Genomic DNA, 7,963 nt, shown 5'->3' with positions numbered 1-7,963 from the left:
CAATGGGGTTTTTGCCATGGATACCTGCCAGGAGTAAGAACTCATACTCCAGTGCACCGTCCATTAACCCTTTGGAGACTGCAGCCCCTCGGTGCAGAATGAGCCCCTAAGTATTCAGGGAAAGACCCGGGCTAGAAGAGCTATTCTGAAGGTAACAGCGGATGCAAACAGCTAAAGGAAGCAAGGTTAAAGGTGCCATTTCAAAGCATGAGGCCTTCCCGGGGTTCCTGCATGTGCAGAGAAAGGGGAATTCTGCTCCTTGGCTGTTTTCTGTTTTTCTTTCTTTTTTCTTCTGTTCAATCCAAAGCCCACAAAAGCCCACAACATGTTCTTTATCTTTTTGCCTCCCCACCTCCAACCTAAATATTAAACCCACCACAATTTTCAGACTCAGGCATGCTATGGGGAATTTCCACACAGCCATAAACAAAACCAGGTACATTTTATCACGTAGTTTGAAGGATTTATTCCACAGATTCCCTGGGAAAACGGTGAGATCCCTCCTCCTCCCCACCCGCCCAAAGGCAATTCCCTTGTACTACATCTGTAAACACTCATAAATGGCATATGGACATTGTTTGTGACTTTCCTTAGTCGTTTGTTTAAAAGCTGCTTTTTTATTTCACCCAGTCTTGTTAAAAATCAAACTCCCTCACACCACATCCCTGAGAATGATCTGCCCCCTAAAGACAGGTTTTGAGGTACTTCTCAGGCTCCTAGTTTAAAGAGATTAGATAGATAGATAGATAGATAGATAGATAGATAGATAGATATAGATGATACGGGGGTGGATGGGGATAGATAGATTAGATTAGATATTTGTATTATGTAGCAGATAGGAGCCCCAGTTATGGATTAGGATTGTGCTAGGTGCGGTACAAACTCAGAACAAATTATTACTTAGATTGGAAGCTGCTCGGGGCAGGGACCATCTTTTTGTCCTGGGTTTGTACAGCAGCTAGTGCCATGAGTAGGGCTCCTCCTACACTCCTGCACCAGTAATCCTATTAGAAGTAAAGAGAATATTTGCATCTTTCAGAGTTGTTCTTTTCGCCCTGTGCAATGGTCTACCCAGCCCCTGCTGGGTTAGCACTTCACATTAGGTGGATGTTTCCGCTGAGACCAATTAGCAGTGAGGGAATTAACAAGGCTGACACTGAAATGGTCATTTTTGCCCCAACACCCCATTGACCTGAACAGGTCGGTTCACACCTTCTCCCTAGAGATATTGTGTTGGGCTTTCTCCCCACCTGCACTAACCGGGTGGCCTTACCTTCGCAAGCAGACAGGGCTGCCCTTTGGTTTGTGTTTGTCCGGCACCTGCACAGTGGGGTCCTGGCTCCTCGGCACTGTGATAATACAAATAATAAATCCGAATAACACCTGTGTGTATTTTTACCGTGACAGCGTGGATTGTGGGAAACATTAAATAGCCAGGATTGCTGCAGACACCCTGAAGCCACATTCCCATGTGGAAGTTCCCGGGATCCCCACTCATCATCCTGTGATATGCTCCTGCAGTTCCAGCCGTTCCTCGTCTTACCCTCCCCCAGGATCCCCCCAATCCAGCCTCCCCCATCAGTGTCCTAGCAGTCTCCCCGCCTGTAACACCCAGCTCCTTCGCACTCATATTAGCCCCAGACATGCTGGGGGGCTCCCGTGATGATGGCACACTAAGAACATGGCTGTGCCATGCTTTGGACATACAGACCCCGTTCGAGAACGTGGTTATGGTTGTAGCACGTTTCGGCTGGACCTTTTGACTGGGTCCTTTCGTAGTCAAGGATGTTGAGGCCAGCAGGGACTGTTATAAGCATCCAGTCTGAGCGCCTGCGTAGCACAGGCCAGAGACCCACCCCCAGAGATTCCAGCGTCCAGCCCCATCACCTGTGCTGGAGCTAGAGTGCGTGGAGACTGCGCCACACCCCTGGGCAATCTCCAGTAAAGTTACCCTCCTTGGTTAAAATTGCCTCTCGTTTCCAGTTCGCTTTGTAATCTGGCGTGTCCCCTCCAACCCAGAACCAGCAATGGGTTCAACCTTCCACAACCTCAGAGCTTCCGAGATCATGCCAAGGCCATCTCCACCCTGCCTCCCAGCTCCCCAGGTCCCTAGGGGCTCTCCCCACAGCTCCATCCCACACAAACTCCCACAGCAGTTGGACAGGCTCAGCCTGGCATCGCTGTAGGCTTGGGGGGGGGGGCAGGGGATCATATTGTGGATCCCGACAAAGGGGCCCCCCAACCATCCTTTGCCACCCACAGGATCAGCAGTTATCAGGGAGCAGGCCTGCGAGTGGGCATTTGCTCCCCTTTCACTCACCCCCAGCCTGGGCCGGCTGAATTTTGCACCCAGAAGGGTGAATACGGACTGGTAACAACCAAGGCCTTGTCTGTCCTGGGGTTATCCATTCAGCTGTGCGTGGCACAGCAGAGAAGGCAATGGTGGAGGGCGGGAGGCAGATTGTGTCCTAGGATGAGTTAATTACTGCTGAAAAACACCTCTGATTTAAGATGAGCATTCTGGGCCAAATTCACCCTGGTGTAAGGGCTGTTGTATTCCGTGGAGTTGCAGCAGCCACAGACTGAAGTCACAGGGGCCTAAATTGTTTCATAAGTCTGTTTCATGGTGGTTTCTTCAACAGGAAATCTACAAATCTACTGGGTGTTATTTCAGGAAGGGCTCTAGGCAGGAAGTGTAGTTTTGTGGCTAGGGCAGAGAGAGGCTGGGAGTCAGGACTCCTGGGTTCTAATGCCAGTTCTGGGGGTGGGGTCTAGTGGCCAGAGATGGAGGGTGGGGAGGGCTAAGAATCAGGACTCCTGGGCTCTAGTCCCAGTTCTGAAAAGGGAGTGGGGTCTAGTGGATTAGTGTAGAGGGGATTCAACACAGATTGGGAGTCAGGAGACTTGGAGTCTATTCCTGGCTCTGCCACTGTCCTGCTGAGTCACTTCCTCTCTCTCTACCTCAGTTTCCCCTTCTGGGAATGATGAAGTTGACTCACCTCCCAGAACAAATTCATGAATGTGCGAGAAGTGCTTTGAGAGGCTCAGCTGGAGCTGGGAGGGGCAGAGTGCTACGCTGGGTCATATCTGCCTCTGGTGTGACTCCATCCACTTTAACAGAGTCACAGCAAGCGTGAGCTTCACCAGGGAGCTGCAGCTGTCAACTGCCAAGGCCCAGACATGCCAGGCTGCCCTTTAAACCCCATCAGCTCTCCCATTTATCCCATGCTAACCAAGGAGGGCTGGTCCGTTTTGGTGATTGTTAGTGGGGGGCTTTGTCTACACAAGGCTTTTTTGCCAGACATCTCAATCTTTGCTACCCTTGGGCACCAATGGTGGGAGTGCTAGTGTAGACAGGTCTCTGGCACCCACTGGAGTTTTAAGACAGAGTCTATAGGTCTGATTCTCCTTTCAGTTATGCCAATTTTATAGCATTGAAATTCCATTGACGTCAGTGGAGTTATTCCTGATTGACATTAGTGTCAATCAATTAGGGGGCCATCAGTCCCAGGGAATCTAAGGGAAATGTGATCTACTCCCCCATTCACATCAGTTGGGGTGTTGACTCTGAAACATAACGATGACCATTTGAATATCAATGTACTTTTTCGCTAGTGACGACTTTAGCAGAAACATTCAGCTAATGGTCGTAGATTCTAAAGCTAGAAAGGAACACTGTGGTCTTCTAGTCCAATCTGCATAACTCAGGCCAGAGAATCCTTCCCGGAGCTGGATTAAAGCCTATCTATTAGAAAGATATCTAATCTTGTTTTAAAGACCCCAAAGCAATGGTGAGTGCACCAACGCCCCTGATAAGCTGTTCCAATGTTTAATCACCCCTCGCTGCTAGGAAATTGCATCTTATTTCAAGGCTGAATTTGTTTAACTTCAGCTTCCAGCCATTGGCTCTTGTTATGCCTTTGTCAACACGATTGCAAAGCCCCTCCACTATCAGATCTCTTGTCCACGTGCAAGTCCATATACCCAGGGATCAAATCACCTCTCAACCGCTCTTCCATAAACCGAATAGATGGAGACCCTCCACCACTGCAAGGCTTCTTTTCCAGCCCTCTGATAATGTCTGCAGTTCTCCTTTTGAACTCTCTCCCCATCCTTCTTGAAGTCTGAACACCAGAACTGGACGCTGCATTCGAGTAGCTGTCTTACCAGCGCAGTGTACAGAGCCAAGGTCTCTTCCCTCCTTTCTACTTCTTATACATGTAAGGATCCCACTAGCTCTTTTAGCCAGAGCAAGCATCACCCTGAAATCACTCATGCTGAGCTCAGGGCCTGTGCTATATCCCAGAGCATTTGGATTCCTTTGGAAGGAGAAGCCACGGCGGGGATCAGGGGGGAAAGGAGGCTGGACATTTTAAATGCAGTTAGTGTAATGTTCTCTCCAGTGCCTGCTTTCAGTTCTTTGTTTGTCCTCAAAATAGGAATCTTGGGAGGGGAGGGGGGGGAAGGTAATCTTGATTAGGGAAAGCATGGTGAAGGCAAATTCTAGTCTTCAAAAGACAAGAAGAGGGTGAAAACACCCCACTTCATTCAAAGTTAGTAGCAATATGCTAAAGTGTTAGAGTTTTCAGCTGTGTTGGGAGTGAATTTGCTTTAAAACGTGTCTGACTAAAAAAATAACCCCATGGAACAATGTACGGTGGGCGGGCTGGGTGCGTGTGACAAAGCAGGAGTGTGCACACCACCACAACCCTGCTGATATTTTCCCAGTGCTTCCACTCCTTTGGGATTCAGCTCGAGCTAGAGCGTTTGTCTCATCGGCAGCTCTCGTGATTTCGTCGTGACTCCCATTATATCTGGATGTTTTGCTGAATCATTTTCTAAAGTCTTGTCATGGTTTTCTTAAATCCCCAGCTCCTGTAGTCATGGGGTTAACCGAGTCTCAGCTTTTACTTTTTAAAATGTGAGTTTCTGGAGTCATGGCTGCAAATAAAAGCTCAAAAACATGAGCAGTCCCACCCCTACCCCAAAGGCTCAAAAACCCACAGGCAAATAAAAAGACCCAATGTTCATCTTTGTAAAAAATCTGATTTTGTGGGGTCCTTACTCTGATTTTTGAGCCTTTGACATTGGCAATACTGTATATATTGTATATTACAGTAATGCCTAGGGGTTTTGTCTGTATTGAGCCCCAGCGTGCTGGGTGCTGTATAAACATATAGGACATGAAGTGCTTATAGTCTAAAAGAAGATAAACCCTAGACTGCAGCTGTGTCTGATTTGTTGTTCCACGCCACTTCCCCTTTGATGGGTGGGTTTATATGGTCCAGCTGCTGGGTGAGCTCAGGCACCTCACCCTGCCTCAGTTTCCCCAGCTGTAAAATGGGGATCATGATGCTGACCCATCCCACAGGGCAAATCTGGAGACTGATTAATTAACATGTGTGAAGTGCTTTGATGGCAAGTGCTGTAGAAAAGCTGAAGATTATTTTTCTAATGAAGGAGCTCAGAAGACAGCTGGCCTTTCTACATGGTTTGTCCAACTGGAAAGTTTTCACACCATCCCCCTGAATTTATCTTTGCTCAGATGCTCCTGCAGATTGAATCTCGAGGGATAATAGCTGCATTTTGCAACCAGTTTTCAGGAAATTTACGTTCCTCATAAACTGGAGGCAGTTGCCCAGTGAATGAACACTTAAGAAACATCGTTATCACAAATCAAGGACTACCCAGCTGTGACTTGAACCTATGAAGAGAATTGGGCTGATCCCTGGTCCAAGCCTCCCAGGGCAGAGTGATCTAATCATGACTGTTATGCAGAGCTGGGGTGATTGCAGTGTCCAGACAGATCTAGATGAACTGCCTGCTGAAATCAATTGAAAGGCTCCCATTGACTTCGGTGAGGTTTGGATTGGGTGCAGAGGGCATGTCTATGCTGCAGCTCACAGGTGTGATTCCCAGCATGGGTAGACAGACTGGCACTAGCTCAGCTAGTGTTAGCGTGCTAACAACAGCCGTGTGGACACCATGGCCTGGGCAGTGGCTCGGGCTCGCCACCAGAGTCCAAGTCTGCCTGACCCCCTGACATTTCTGTAGCCTCTAACAACCTATGCACCCTGAGTTAGGCCTTGTCTACACTGGGTTACGCGGATTTCAGCCATTTATAGCTGACCCAGTGCAACCATCAGTGTAGACAGACAAAGCGACTATTTGCACTGATGGTGCTTAGCCCTTCTTGAAATAGGGGGTAACCTGTCCTACAGCTGGACAAATAGTGGCTTTGCCTGTCTGCACTGATGGATGCACCAGTGCAGCTGCACTGATGACTGATATAGAATCATAGAATCATAGAATATCAGGGTTGGAAGGGACCTCAGGAGGTCATCTAGTCCAACCCCCTGCTCAAAGCAGGACCAACCCCAATTAAATCATCCCAGCCAGGGCTTTGTCAAGCCTGACCTTAAAAACTTCTAAGGAAGGAGATTCTACCACCTCCCTAGGTAACGCATTCCAGTGTTTCACCACCCTCCTAGTGAAAATTTTTTTCCTAATATCCAACCTAAACCTCCCCCACTGCAACTTGAGACCATTACTCCTTGTCCTGTCATCTTCTACCACTGAGAATAATCTAGAACCATCCTCTTTGGAACCACCTCTCAGGTAGTTGAAAGCAGCTATCAAATCCCCCCTCATTCTTCTCTTCTGCAGACTAAACAATCCCAGTTCCCTCAGCCTCTCCTCATAACTCATGTGTTCCAGACCCCTAATCATTTTTGTTGCCCTTCGCTGGACTCTCTCCAATTTATCCACATCCTTCTTGTAGTGTGGGGCCCAAAACTGGACACAGTAATCCAGATGAGGCCTCACCAATGTCGAATAGAGAGGAACGATCACGTCCCTCGATCTGCTGGCTATGCCCCTACTTATACATCCCAAAATGCCATTGGCCTTCTTGGCAACAAGGGCACACTGCTGACTCATATCCAGCTTCTCGTCCACTGTCACCCCTAGGTCCTTTTCCGCAGAACTGCTGCCTAGCCATTCGGTCCCTAGTCTGTAGCTGTGCATTGGGTTCTTCCGTCCTAAGTGCAGGACCCTGCACTTATCCTTATTGAACCTCATCAGGTTTCTTTTGGCCCAATCCTCCAATTTGTCTAGGTCCCTCTGTATCCTATCTCTGCCCTCCAACGTATCTACCACTCCTCCTAGTTTAGTATCATCCGCAAATTTGCTGAGAGTGCAATCCACACCATCCTCCAGATCATTTATGAAGATATTGAACAAAACCGGCCCCAGGACCGACCCCTGGGGCACTCCACTTGACACCGGCTGCCAACTAGACATGGAGCCATTGATCACTACCCGTTGAGCCCGACAATCTAGCCAACTTTCTACCCACCTTCTAGTGCATTCATCCAGCCCATACTTCTTTAACTTGCTGACAAGAATACTGTGGGAGACCGTGTCAAAAGCTTTGCTAAAGTCAAGAAACAATACATCCACTGCTTTCCCTTCATCCACAGAATCAGTAATCTCATCATAGAAGGCGATTAGATTAGTCAGGCATGACCTTCCCTTGGTGAATCCATGCTGACTGTTCCTGATCACTTTACTCTCGTGTAAGTGCTTCAGGATTGATTCCTTGAGGACCTGCTCCATGATTTTTCCGGGGACTGAGGTGAGGCTGACTGGCCTGTAGTTCCCAGGATCCTCCTTCTTCCCTTTTTTAAAGATTGGCACTACATTAGCCTTCTGGGCTATCTGGGCACAACTCCCAGTGCAGACAAAATCGTACAAATTAGGAGTGAGTCCTCCTTTCATTTTTACCCAGTCGTTACTCAGACAACACTCCAGGCCATTCCTGCACTAGGAGGTCTTTGCTTGAATATCCCACGATTGCTACCACCAGTTCAACTCCACCCGTGACAGCAACAGCGATGGCAGCGCCAGTGTAGGCGGGGGGCTCAGGTGGCTGCTGGTGTTTGAACCAGCACATCCCATAGAC

The sequence above is a fragment of the Natator depressus genome, chromosome 4, assembly GCF_965152275.1.
Source record: "Natator depressus isolate rNatDep1 chromosome 4, rNatDep2.hap1, whole genome shotgun sequence".
NCBI lineage: Eukaryota > Metazoa > Chordata > Testudines > Cheloniidae > Natator > Natator depressus.
The sequence above is the reverse complement of the archived record's forward strand: the minus strand, read 5'-3'. Positions refer to the sequence as shown.